The sequence below is a fragment of the Myotis daubentonii genome, chromosome X (genome assembly GCF_963259705.1).
Source record: "Myotis daubentonii chromosome X, mMyoDau2.1, whole genome shotgun sequence".
Taxonomy (NCBI): domain Eukaryota; kingdom Metazoa; phylum Chordata; class Mammalia; order Chiroptera; family Vespertilionidae; genus Myotis; species Myotis daubentonii.
Genome location: NC_081861.1, coordinates 25579736 through 25593670, shown reverse-complemented (window position 1 = coordinate 25593670; position 13935 = coordinate 25579736). Strand labels below are relative to the sequence as shown.

The window sequence follows — 13935 nt, the reverse complement described above, 5'->3', positions numbered from 1 at the left end:
ACCTGGGAATCTTTTTAAAATCCTGATTTCTGGGCCTCATCCTCCGGAAATTCTGTTTCTTTGTTATGGGTTGAGGCCACAACATTAGTAACAAAGATAACAGAATTTCTGGAGGATGAGGCCCAGAAATCAGGATTTTAAAAAGATTCCCAGGTGATTCTAATGTGCAGTCAAGGTTGAGAACCACTGCATCTAACATAATACTTATCAACATCAGAATAACTCTAAGATATTTTTTCTCCCATCTGCTATATATTTATTGACCACAGCTCTTGTGTGCATGAATCATTGACTTGGGTAGTAATACAGTAATTCTGTCTCAAGAACAGTTTTTCCAGTGTGTTACATGTTTCCTAGATTAGTTTAAAAAGTAAAAAATTACCCAGTACATTTTCTCTCAAAAGTTATTTACCTTCAAGCCCAGCTGGCATGTCTCAGTGGTTTAGCATCGACCTATGAACCAGGAGGTCAGGGTTCTATTCCTGGTCAGGGCACATGCCTTGGTTGCAGGCTCAATCCCCATAGGGGGTGTGCATGAGACAACCAATCAATGATTCTCATCATTGATGTCTCTCTCTCTCTCTCCCACCCTTCCTCTGTGAAATAAATTAAAAAAAACCCATATATTTTAAAAATTCATGCTCTGGTTGGGAAAATTCAGGGTGGAGGCTGATTCTAGCACTTGTTACACATAATTTATATAGATGTGTGCTTATCTTGTCTCACTCTAGAAAGACTCATCTGTATTAGAAGACAGCATGTACCATCAGTATTGAACTCTTAATATACTATTTAGGGAAAAGAAGTGATTCCATAAAGACTGTCACCTTATGTAGCCCAGGTAGTCTGATAACACTTTCCTACAGATCACTCAGTCTGGAAGCTCTTGCATAAAGCTGAGAGCAGTAATCAATTTTTCCACTTTAATAAGCAGGAAAGAAAAGGTCTTTGGTCTCTGAGAGATCCTTGACATACATAGGTAAATCCCTGCCCAGATCAACTCCAACTTAAAATCCAAGATTTAGCCCTGGCCGGCTTGGCTCAGTGGATAGAGCATCCGCCTGCAGACTGAAGTGTCTCAGGTTTGATTCCTGTCACAGGGGACATGCCCAGGTTGTGGGCTCTATCCCCAGTGGGAAGCATGCAGGAGGCAGCCGATCAATGATTCTCTCTCACCATTGATGTTTCTATATCTCTCTCCCTCTCCCTTTCTGAAATCAATAAAAATGTATTTTAAAAAATAAAAAATAAAATCCAAGATTTAGATTTCTGGCTTTATATCCATCCTTTATTTCCCTTTCCCAACTCACTTCCAAAAAGCTAACCTGAAAAGCATTTCTTTGAGCCACTTGGGCATTTTACTCTTCAATGAAAAGTGCACACAAGATGTGTGCCACCTTTCACACAAAGGCTGGCCCCTGTGTGCTCACATGGCTTCATCCACATACCTAGTTGATAATCCTGTGAGAGTCTAGTTGAAGGGGGATGTGGAATTAAAAGATTGATCAAGGTTTTAAAATTGAAAATGATCAAAGTTTGAGACAGGAAGGTTGGGGCCCAATCGGGTTAGAGCACATAAACCTCATTTACATCTTTCTCTACAGTTTTGAGAAACTGACAAGTGGATTGATAGACTGAGTCACCATCTGCAGGACCCCTCCCCCACACTCCTTACCACCACCTCCTAACCCCCCAGGCCCACCATTTCTGAACTTTACAGTCTGGAAGAATGAAGCTTGCTTTATATGGGCTGATTCACATGCTTGAAGAATTCCTGTCCTGAAAAAGAGAAAAAAAAGGTGACAATTTTCCTTTTCTGGTAGCAGACTGTCTTTAGCATTCCAAATAAAATGTTTGCAGATCCAATTGAGACCTGTGTTTAAGCATTTCCATTCTAAAAATTAGTATCACTGAAAATAAAATTATTCCTCCACAAAAAATGCTAACTAGAATATAATAGTTATCTTTCTGCCATATAAACAAGAACCTCTGCCCTTTTCATCATTGTTTCCCTGGCTTGACAGAATTGAAAATTTTTGCCAAACATTTGTATTTTCAAAATGTGAAGCAATAATGCAATGGGCTATTTAAATTCCTTTAATGTGTAAGATTTTAAAATAGCATGCTGTTGAATTTTTATAGACTAGTGGTGATTATAGAAATGAACTGGGCAATATAGCATTTTCATAAGGATTGCAGTTTTATCACCATTTCTTCGCAAATTTAAGACAAATTAAGCCTCAAGGATCCTCTCAACGATGTTTTGTTATTTTTTTTCTTCATTTTAATGATTCTGCATGCTTGGAGTCAAGTTGAGACTATTTGGAGTAGTTACAGTTACTTTTTTTAGGTGAAAACTGACCCTCCACTTATTTTTCAAAATGAGCAGTGTTTTCTTAATGCTACTGAAAATCTGAACTAAGAGTTAGGACACCTGAGTTCCAGTCCTGGCTCTGACTAGCTAGCTGTGTCATCTTGAATGAGACACACACACACACACACACACACACACACACACACACACACACTTTATCTGTAATAGGAGATGATCCCTAACATCATTACCAGCTCTAATAGCCTATATTTTGAATTAAATATAATAGTTATGACAAGACCTATCAGCAGTTGCCATACTGGGGCTAAATGAAGAGGACAGGGTCTGGACAACTGAAGAATAGGACAAACTGGCAGCCAAGGATCTGCCAATCAGCTGCAAGGAGTGCAGTTAGTCAAGTGCCTTCATCTATTAGTAATACCTTAGGATCTGCTTAGGCCATGCTCTATGTGGAGAGGCTCCAGCCAGTGACTCAGCATTATAAGTGTACTAAGGCCTAGCCATTTCTGCCCAACATGGTACTCCTCTAATGGGCAATATTTGATCCAGATTTCATGTTGAATTGTTTGAGACTTTCTCAGATTTGCATCATGGTTTGAGTTTTCCCCCCCTGCTCAATTCTGCTTCCTCCCCATTTTATCTTTCATAGGTGTTACCCACCAAGCTTCCATACCTCTCATACCCCTAACTCTCAGTGCTTGCTTCCTGGAGGACCCAGCTGACAAACATATAGCAGTATTTTAAGGGCAGACACAAAAGGAAATCTCAAGACTCATGGAATAGATGATAATTAGACTAGTCCCGCTGGAGTGGAGCATTCAGGTCAACAAGCAGTTGAAAATCAAGCTGGAAAAAAAAAAGATAATCAAGCTGAAAAGATAGGTTGGGGAGTCAGATTAGTGAGGTTAATTGACAATGTCACACGGACATATAGTTAAGGTTGGTGCCAGATTGGAGCCCCAGGTCATCCCAGCCACATCTTAAATCACTTACCAGGCCAGCAATTGGCTGTCTACATAAACAGAAGATGGCTACTTCTGCAGCCTATGTGATGTACCTATATCAATGATTCCCAAAAGGCCCCCTGGATGCATCATTATCAGCTGGGGAGCTTGGTGAAAATGGATACTCCTCAGTTCTGCCCTAGGCTTACTGAATGGGAGTCTCTGAGGATAAGAAACACTATCTCCCACTTTTCTTTGGCTGGAACCACCATTTTCCAGTAATTCGCCAAAATAACACAAAGGGAAAGAGGAGAGGCACCCACTACGTGTTCTCTAGGTCTTTTAGAAAACATGGACTTGTTCCTTTGGCCACATAAATGCAAATATACAAGAAAGGTGATATTGTGGACATCAAGGGAATGGGCACTGTTCAAAAAGGAATGCCCCACAAATGTTACCATGGCAAAACTGGAAGAGTCTACAATGTCATCCAGCATGCAGTGGGCATTGTGAACAAGCAAGTTAAGGGCAAGATTCTTGCCAAGAGAATTAATGTACGTATTGAGCATATTAAGCATTCTAAGAGCTGAAATAGCTTCCTGAAACGTGTGGAGAAAAATGATTAGAAACAGAAGGAAGCCAAAGAGAAAGGTACCTGGGTGCAATTGAAGAGTTAGCCTGCTCCACCCAGAGCAGCACACTGTGAGAACCAATGGAAAGAAGCCTGAGCTACTGGAACCCACTCCTTATGAATTCATGGCATTAAAAAAAAAAGACCTCTGTACTAATAAAAAAGAAAAAGAAAGAAGCAACACCCCCACTGCCCTTTCCTCACTTCCTCTAGAAATCTGCTGTACAACAATGTGAATATAATCAATATTACTGAACTATACACTTAAAATGGTTAAGATGGTAAATTCAAAGTATGTGCTTTTTCCACATTTGAAATAAATAAAACAACTCTTGGAAAGTTCTGGGAACTTTTAAACAAAGTCCAAGAAATTAAAAAAAAAAGAAAGTGGGAGAGAGGTGATGAACATATTATGTTCTTTGCTTCAACAGTGTAAGTTTGTTGTTTGCCCTTACACTTATTGTCAATGCAGACCTAGAATCTTTAGATTGCAGACATGAATCTATTGTATTCATGACAAAATGTGGAATCAAGGCACGGAGCTCATAATAATAGTTGAGTGAAGTTTAATATTTCCTTGCACCTATAATCTACATATAGAACAATCAACAATGACCTGAGCCCTTAAAGAGCCTCTTAAAGAACCATTAACTTAAAAAATATTTACATGTCAGCTATATTTGGATACACCACTAGATGGTACAAAAACCTAGTTTTCTGGTCATGACTTGCTTGTTATGAAGGCTATGAAAGAGTATTTAATTTGAAATACTCTGAATATGTCCTTTGTGAAGTTGGAAAGTGAAATACATTGAAATAACATCTGGAAAAAAATAGCATTACATTCTTACTTTCTGTTAGTTTGCCTTCCAGCTTGCTAATGATAGAAAGGGTACTTTTGGGAAGACAATTGGGACACATTTTCAAAATTTCCCAACCTTTTGGCTGGGGTTTTGTGTCCCCCCAATCTAATAGAAATAGTGATATTTGCACTCTAACAGGCTTAACCTCAATAGCTACTAGGATTATTGAAATTATGGTAGAAGCATTTTCAATTCTAGGTCAGAAGAGCTTGGTATTTTAAGAGTATATTGTCTTTTTAAATTATTATTGAAAAGAGAAATGGTTTGCAGTTCCAAAAGGGGAAATAGCAGGATTCCATTTATATAAAGTTAAAAAAAAATAGGCAGAACAAATCTATGTTATAAAATGTCAGGGTTCTAAATGGAATAAAGCTTGAATTTTAAAATGAAACAAACAAACAAAAAACACCTACCATCTGGAAATAAAAACAGAACAAAAAACCACACACCTATATTAAACAAGTCGGTTAATAGGGGGAAGAATCAGAAGTTATACATTTTCTGAAAAAATAATGGTAATGAAAACACTCCATATCAGAATCTATGGGATACATTTAAATACTCAGAGGAAAATTCATAACCCTTAAAGCCTATATTAAAAAAAAATACAAGAATTAATTTTTTGACTAAAAAATCTTGAAAAAAACACACAAGGTAAACTAAAAAAGAGTATAGGAAAGACCATAATACAGATAAAAACAAAAGTCAAGATTTCCTGAGGAGGAGAGTAAGTGGCTGAAAGGGGGCACGGAGGACGGGTACCTTGGGAGTACTAGTAATGTTCTGGGTGCTGATTACTCATGTGTTTTCCCTTTCTGACAATTCATTGAGTGGCCACTTTAGATATGTGCCATTTTCTATATGTGTGCTAAATTTCATTTACATTTTTATTTTTCAGAAAACATGGGGGGAAAGCTCCTTGACTTTGATCTTGGTGATGATTTTTTGGATATGACACCAAGAAAGTAGTCAACAAAAGTAAAATTAGACAAGTGGGACTATATCAAACTAAAAAGCTTCCACATAGAAAAGGAAACAATCAACAAAATGAAAAGGCAACCAGTGGCATGTGAAAAAATATTTGCAAACCATATACAGGCATACCGTGGAGATATTGTGGGTCTGGTTCCAGATTACCACAAAAAAGTGAATATCGTAATAAAGAGAGTGACAATTTTTTGGTTTCCCAATGCATATGTTATGTTTACTCTATATTGTAGTCTATTAAGTGTGCAATAGTATTTACATACCTTAATTTAGAATAGCTTATTGCTAAAAAATGTTAACCATCATCTGAGCCTTTAGCAAGTTATAATATATTTTTTTTAAGTTATAATATTTTTGATGGTGGAGGGTCTTGCCTCAATATTGATGGCTGCTGATTGATCAGGGTGGTGATTGTTGAAGTTGTGGTGGCTGTGGCAATTTCTTAAAGTAAGAGAACAATGAAATTTGCATTTCGATGGACTCTTCCTTTCACAAACTATTTCTCTGTAGCAGGTGATGCTGTTTGATACCATTTTACCCTCCATATTAGCAATAAGGCTGTTTCACTTTCTTATTGAAGGGGAAAATAAGACATTTGGAGAGATAGCTACCTGAATCTGTGCCAGTAACCTGCCTTCTGCCTTCTGATGCACACTCTTGCTTGGCGATAAACTCCATTCTTATCAAGCTCCATTATCTGTGATGCCTGTCCTGCCTTGCAGAACCTGTTTCCTGGAATAGTCCCATTGTACAGAGGCCATGAACCATGAACCATATACAATCCCCAGAGGGGCTGGCACCAGTGCTGGCAGGCCTCTGGGTGTGGTCTCACTTCCCCCATCCCAACTCATGGGGGGCTGCAAAGGGTCTGGAAGCCTGATCCATATTTGGGGGACAAAGGAACTAAAGGGTATAAAGGAAAAGCTTCGTCCATATTCATCACTCAGGATTTGGGGACTGACTCCCCTGAGTCACGGCGCTAGCGCAATCTGCAATAAAGGCTACTTTTCTGAATACCCTCTGAGTGCCTGGCTGATTAATTCTCCCGTGTTGCCTGGCAGCTTATTTACAACATTAATTTGGTGCATTGGCTGGGAAAATATCAGTTGTGCTGCCCACTTAGGGCACCGCTGGTAAAGGCCAACAGCCAGTTCCATTCACCCAGGCCCTCCTGGAGACGGGAAAGGTGCACCTCCAGTGATTTGCTGGATTCCAGTATTCACTGGGCCCAGATGACCAGACCCACACTTGTACCCCAGTGGACTCCAAGGAGGACAGAAAAGCCCTTACTGGAACCAGACATCTGACCAGTGAGTTTTCCCCCAGGGGAACCAGTTCGAGCTCAGGCTTGTCTTTCGGGACAGAAAAAGTGGCTGATCACCACTTAGGCAAAATATTTGCCTCAGTTCAGGGACTTTCCATGGGTGGAAGTCAAAACTTAGACTGACTGGTGTGTGAATTTGAATGTAAGAGCCTGTGTGAAGCGAAAGCTACCTTGTGTTTGTCCTGTGTCTCGTTAACTGGAAGGGATTACACAATGTAACTGGAAATATGGAAAGTAGTTCCTCCAAACCTACTGTTTTAGAATGCATGTTAAAGAATTTTAAGAAAGGTTTTACTGGGGACTATGGGGTGAAGTAAGTTCCCTGGAAGTTAAGAAAGATGTGTAAAATAGACTGGCCATCTTTTGGGGTAGGATGGCCAGCAGAGGGCACATTGGATGTCCCCCAATCAGGAATGTTTACAGAGTTATAACAGGAGACCCAAGTCATCCCGACCAGCTCCCCTACATCAGTCAGTAGCTGGAAATAGCTCCGCTCAAGCCACCTTGAATCCGGCTATGTGTGTGTAAGAAGAGACAGAGTAAAGTTTTAGTGGCAGGAGAAAAGAGGCAGGCAGGAGAAAAGAGACAGTTAGGAGAAGAGAAGCGGAACCCCCTGAGAAAAGCTGCCAGTTTTACCACCTCCATATGTGCCTCAAGTGGCACCCAGAGTTCCTTTGCCCTGTTAAGGAAGCTTAGATACATCACCTCCTTCCGTCTCTCCGCAACCGGACTCTCCAGAGCCAGCTGGATGGCACTTGTGTTCAGCTGATCGGAGACCCAGGCCACCCCCAGCTTTCCAGATGCCTCTCTGGGAGACTTGGGGTCCCCAAGTGCTTGGAGAAGATGGGATCCTATAAGAGGGGGGATTGGCCTTTTACTATCAGCCTTTTACCACCACTAATCTCCTGAATTGGAAACATCACACTCCTATTCTGAAAAACCTCAGGCCATGGTAGACCTCCTAGAGTCAATTTCCAGACCCATAAGCCCACCTGGGTTGACTGCAAGCAACTCCTTCTCATGCTTTTTAACACTGAGGAGTGCATGGGAATAATAACGGAAGCTCAGAAATGGCTCCAGACTCAGGCCCTGGCAGGGATATTAGACACAGACAGATGGGCCAGGGAGGCCCTCCAAGATGAGGAAACTAGATGGGACCCTAACTCAGAAGACGGAAGGGCCAGGCTAGAGAGATACCTACTGGCTTTCCTCCAAGGGCTCAGGGCCGGGGCCAAGAAGCTCACCAATATGGCTAAGACTTCTGAGGTCTTCTAGAAACCTGATGAAAGTCCAGCAGCCTTCTATGAGAGACTCTGTGAGGGATATAAGATCTGCACTCCTTTTAATCCTGAAGCCCCAGAAAATCAAACTATGGTCAATGCAGCCTTTGTAGGTCAGGCTCAGCCTGACATAAGGAGAAAGCTACAGAAGCTTGAAGGATTTGCGGGGGGGGGGGGGGGGGGGGTGGGGTGTGTGTGTGGGGGGGGGGGGGGGCACGCAGCCAAGCTGCTAGAAATAGCAAACAAGGTTTTCATCAACTGAGACAGGGTGGCTAAGGAGGAAGCAGAGGAGAGACTGAAAAAGAAAGCAACCTTGATAGCAGCAGTGATTAAGGAATCAAGCTCCCAGACAGATAAGAAAGGGAAACAAGGACCCAGGCCAGGGGAAAGGAGGACAAACTTTAAGCAGGATCAGTGCGCCTATTGTAAGGAATCTGGACACTGGAAAAATGAATGTCCAAATCACCAGAAAGGGAAGTCAGGGTCATCCAACCCACCCAGCCGCAGATCTCATTGGGCTGGCGGCAGTCAACTCTGACTAGGTCAGACTCGGCTCTTTCCAACTGGGACCCCACAAGCCCATGATCAGAATGAAAATTGGGGGCCAGACTGAACTTTATGTTTGATACAGGGACTGAGCACTCAGTAGTTACTCAGAAGGAAGCTCCTCTCTCAGGAAAGGAGGCCACCATTATTGGAGCTTCCAGGAACCAGACCTGTAGATCATTCTGCCACCCTCATTGGTGGCCACCAAATTATTCATAAATTCCTGTACTTGCCAGATTGTCCAGTGCCTCTAATGTGTGGAGACCTTTTAGCCAAGATGAGGGCAGAGATCACCTTTGCCCCAGATGGCTCAGCACAGTTGTGCCTAGGTGAGGAGACCTTGCCAATGATCCTGTCCTTAGCAGTGCCCAGGGTGGAGGAATGGAAACTTTATACCTCCTAGTCAAAGGACTCACCATTAGAGCCTGAATTAGAGGAAGAATTCCCACTGGTCTGGGCAGAAGGAAATCCTCCTGGCCTGGCCAAGGACCATGCCCCAGTACTAATTGACTTGAAGCCTGGGGCACAGCCTATCAAAATCTGCCAATATCAGATTCCAAGGGATGCATGCCTAAGAATCCAGGTCCACTTAGACCAGCTGCTTCAGTGGGGACTTCTTAAACGGTGTCAGTCTCCGTGGAACACCCGCTCTTGACCATCAGAAAGCCTGGGACTAATCATTACCACCCAGTACAGGACCTGTGGGCTGTTAATGAGGCTGTTATAACCCTGCACTGGCACTGTCGAACCCCTACACTCTTCTGGGACTCATTCCATCAAAGGTGGAATGGTTTACATGTCTAGATCTGAAAGATGCCTTTTTTCTGCCTTCAGTTGGCACCCTCCAGTCAGCCCCTGTTTGCCTTTGAGTGGAAAACCCAACTACGGGGGCCAAGGAGCAGTTCACCTGGAGCAAACTGCCACAAGGGTTCAAGAACTCCCCAACTCTTTTTAGCAGAGCACTAGCATCTGATCTGTCCAAATTCCCAGGACAGGACTTGGGGTGCATTCTACTCCAATATGTAGACAACCTCCTACTGACTAGCTACACGCAAGCTCAGTGCTGGGAAGGAATGCAAGCCCTTCTGAGACTCTTAACTGAAACAGGTTACCAGATGTCCAAGGAAAAGGCACAATTCTGTCAGAGAGAAGTCAAGTACCTAGGTTTCTGAATCACCTGAGGTAAACGAAGACTAGGGACTGAAAGGAAGCAGGCAGTATGTGCTATTCCAGTCCCCAGCACCTGGCGGCAGATTCGGGAATTCTTGGGAGCAGCAGGATTTTGTCACCAAAAAGGGAAGGACTCAGTGTCAGAAGGAAACAGTTGTGAAGACGCAGCAGTCAAGTTGGCTGCTAAAGAACAAGTACCACTGTCGCAGGTCATGTTGGCCCCCGAATTACCTGAACCTCCGAAATACACTTTTCAGGAAGAGGAATGGGCCCAGCAAGAAGGGGGTAAGAGGACGAAGGAAGGTTGGTGGACACTTCCAGATCATAGGGTCTATGTTCCAGAACAGTTAGCCCATAAGGTAGACCTCCAGCAGCATGAACTTACTCATTTAGGGAAGACTTCCCTAGAGGCTTTGTCAGGCAGATACTATCTAATTGCCCATCTTTCCTCCTCATGTGCCTCAGTCTCTCAGCGCTGCCTCCTCTGTGCACAGAACAATGCCAAACAGGGTCCTGTAGGACTGATGAGAGTACAGCGCTGTGGGCAAGCTCCCTTTGAGGACCTAGAGGTAGATCTTACAGAAATAGGTCATAGCAGAGGGAATAAATATCTTTCAGTCTTCATCTGTACTTTTTCAGCCCGGGTCGAGGCATATCCTACTCGCACAGAGAAGGCAAGAGAAGTCACTAAGGCATTGCTGAAGGACATAATTCTGTGGTATGGAATGCCTCTAACCATAGGATCAGATAATGGCCCAGCCTTTGTAGCCAAAGTGGTAAACAAGTAGCTAAGGTCTTAGGAATTAAATAGAAGTTATATACAGCTTACAGACCCCAGAGCTCAGGGAAAGTAGAGTGCATGAACCGGACTCTCAAGCAGGCTATGGCTAAGCTATGTCAAGAGACAACCTTACCCTGGACAGATATCTTGCCTCTTGTACTCCTGTAGGTACAATGTGCCCCGAAGGCCAGGGTAGGTTTCTCTCCCTTTGAAATTCTATATGGCAGACCCCCTCCCTTAATTCAGCCAAAGGGAGATTTGGGGGAAATAGGAAACTTAGAAATCCAGAAGCAATTACAAGGACTTGGGAAAACTACCTTTGAAGTCCACAGATGGATTACTGACCAATTGCCCATCTCTTTAGGAATGGCTATGCACCCTCATAAACCTGGAGACCAGGTTTGGGTAAAGGATTGGAAAAAGTAGACCCTTAAGCCAACTTGGAAGGCACCCTATCCAGTCATACTAATCACCCTCACAGCTCTCAAGGTTGCAGGATTGAACACCTGGATCCACAACTCCCAGGTGAAAGCAGTCCACAAGCCAAGTGACACCCAGCCTGAATGGAAGGTGACCTCCGACGAGAAACACCCCCTGCAGACCACCCTCAAGAAAATGGCAGACTTGGCTGACCAACTTGTTCCAAGGAATTCAGATAACATCCTGCTGAATTCTGCCTTACACTAATATTTCTTTCTTATCTCCCCCCCCTAAAAGTAATATACTCTGGTATTTCTGGATAATCATTGTTTTTATCTTTCTAATAATTCTTATTTTGTCTTTTTATGAGTGTTGCCAGAACTCTAGACTAGTACCAGGAGGAGAACTCTTCTGCCTCTGCTGGGACACAGAAACACTATAAATTACTACCTCGTACACGGCAAAGGAATTTATTGCTGTCCCTGACCAAGATGAGACTGGTTCTTTTACTGTCACTAATTGCCCTCCCCTTCTTGCCTGGTATCTTAGCTGGCCATTGGAGGTCGGGTCCCAGCGACAAACCCAGAAGAGAATGCTCATGTTTTAAGGAGGGCCAGACCCAGAATATCGCTGACTATAATCCTGCCTGTTACCAAGATATTGCCACTTACTGTGAGTGGCAAGGAAGAATTTATAGCACAGGAGCCAACTGGTACCCATCTATGACCTCAACTAGCTCCTTCATGCAGAAAAATAAGTGCATAGGTCACAATTTTCAAAACATATGTGGGGATACCAAGGCTAAGAGGGCTCTAAAAATAACCCTGGGCCACCAGATAAGAAAAAAAAAAGCGTGGGAAAAGGAGACATATGTATAACTTTAGACAATAAATTTTTTAAAAAAGAAAAGGGCTACACAAGTTGCTGAAGGTATGACAGAAAGAAAGAATATTAGAGTAGAAATACTTAATGGAAGGTCTGGGGCATGGTTATGGATTTTTGAAGGACACAGAAAGAAGGTTTGAAGGCTGATTTGAAAGTGTGAAATTTGTGAAGGTTGTGTATGTGATGAGAAAGAAAAGAGAAATGTTGAAAGAAAGAAAGAAAGAAAGAAAGAAAGAAAGAAAGAAAGAAAGAAAGAAAAAGAAAGAAAGAAAGAAAAGGGCCATTTTACTCTGAGCAAGAGAGCCTGAGGCTTCAGTCTCCAAGCCTGACAGGACAAGGTTGCTGGATACTTCTTTATCCAGAATATTCAGCAGCAGAATTTTAAGACAGAGTGTACATAATGCCTCAGACCCCCACCCAGCAGGAGCTGCCCCCTGATGGTCAGTGTGTTCCCACCAGGGGCACACCGCTCAGCCAGAAGCCAGGCTCACGGCTGGCAAGTGCAGCGTCAGTGGCAGGGAGCGGGCCTAAGCTGGCAGTCAGACATCCCCTGAGGGCTCCCGGACTGCCTCAGTCTCTCAGCGCTGCCTCCTCTGTGCACAGAACAATGCCAAAGAGGGTGCAGGCCGGGCTGAGGGACCCCCCTGAGTACATGAATTTCATGCACCGGTTCTCTAATTGATAAATAGATAAAGAAGATATGATACATGCACACACATGCAATGAAATATTATTCAGCCATAAAAAAGAAAACCGTGCCCTTTGCAACAGCATAAATGAACTTGGTAAACATTATCTAAGGGAAATAAGCCCAGACAAAGTAAGACAAATACTCTATGATCTCACTTATATGTGGAATCTAAAAAAAAGCTGAACTCATAGAACCATAGAGTATAATGGTGGTTGCCAGGGGTATGGATGTGGGAGAAATGTGGAGAGGTTGGTTAATTATAAGATGAATAAAGTTCTGAGGATATAACATACAGCTTAATGACTATAGTTAATATTACCATATTTTATACTTGAAATTGATGAGATCTTAAGTGTTCTTGCCACACACACATATAAAAACGGTAACTATGTGAGGTGATGGTTACATTAATGAACTTGATTGTGGTAATGATTTTACAATGTATTCATATGTCAAATCATCATGTTGTACACTTTAAATATATTTTTGTCAATTATACTTCAATCAAGCTGGAAAAAATAAAAATGTCAAACTAATTTTAAAAGTTTATCAAAAGAGCCCTAGCTGGTTTGGCTCAGTGGATAAGCATCAGCCTGTGGAGTGAAGGTCCTGGGTTCGATTCTGGTCAAGGGCACATGCCTGGGTTTCAGGCTCATTCCCAGTAGGGGGCATGCAGGAGGCAGCCAATCAATGATTCTCTATTGATATTTCTATCATTGATATTTCTATCTTTCCCTCTTCCTTCCTCTCTGAAATCAATAAAAATATATTAAAAATAAGTTTATCAAAAGAGAAGTTATAATTTTATTATTCAGTTTTCCCCAGTACATTATTCTTCCCCTGATGCTTAGCATAGTATCTTTCATAGAGTAAGGATTCAATAAATGTTGAATCTTTTTTAATGGCTTTGTGTATCCTATTATTGAACCTACCATTATTAGAATGAGACATCTATCTACACTAATAAAAGAGAAACATGCAAATTGGTGTCACTCTGCTATGCCCACCAGCCAATCAGAGTGACTATGCAAATTAACCCAACAAAGATAGCGGCTAATTTGCATATGCAGGCATGGAA

At 42.3% G+C, this 13935-nt stretch overlaps 1 pseudogene; it reads left to right on the top strand.

Annotated features, from left to right (window-relative positions):
- Positions 1-3491: 3491 nt before the first annotated feature.
- Positions 3492-11548, top strand: LOC132223436 (uncharacterized; annotated as a pseudogene).
- Positions 11549-13935: the final 2387 nt, after the last annotated feature.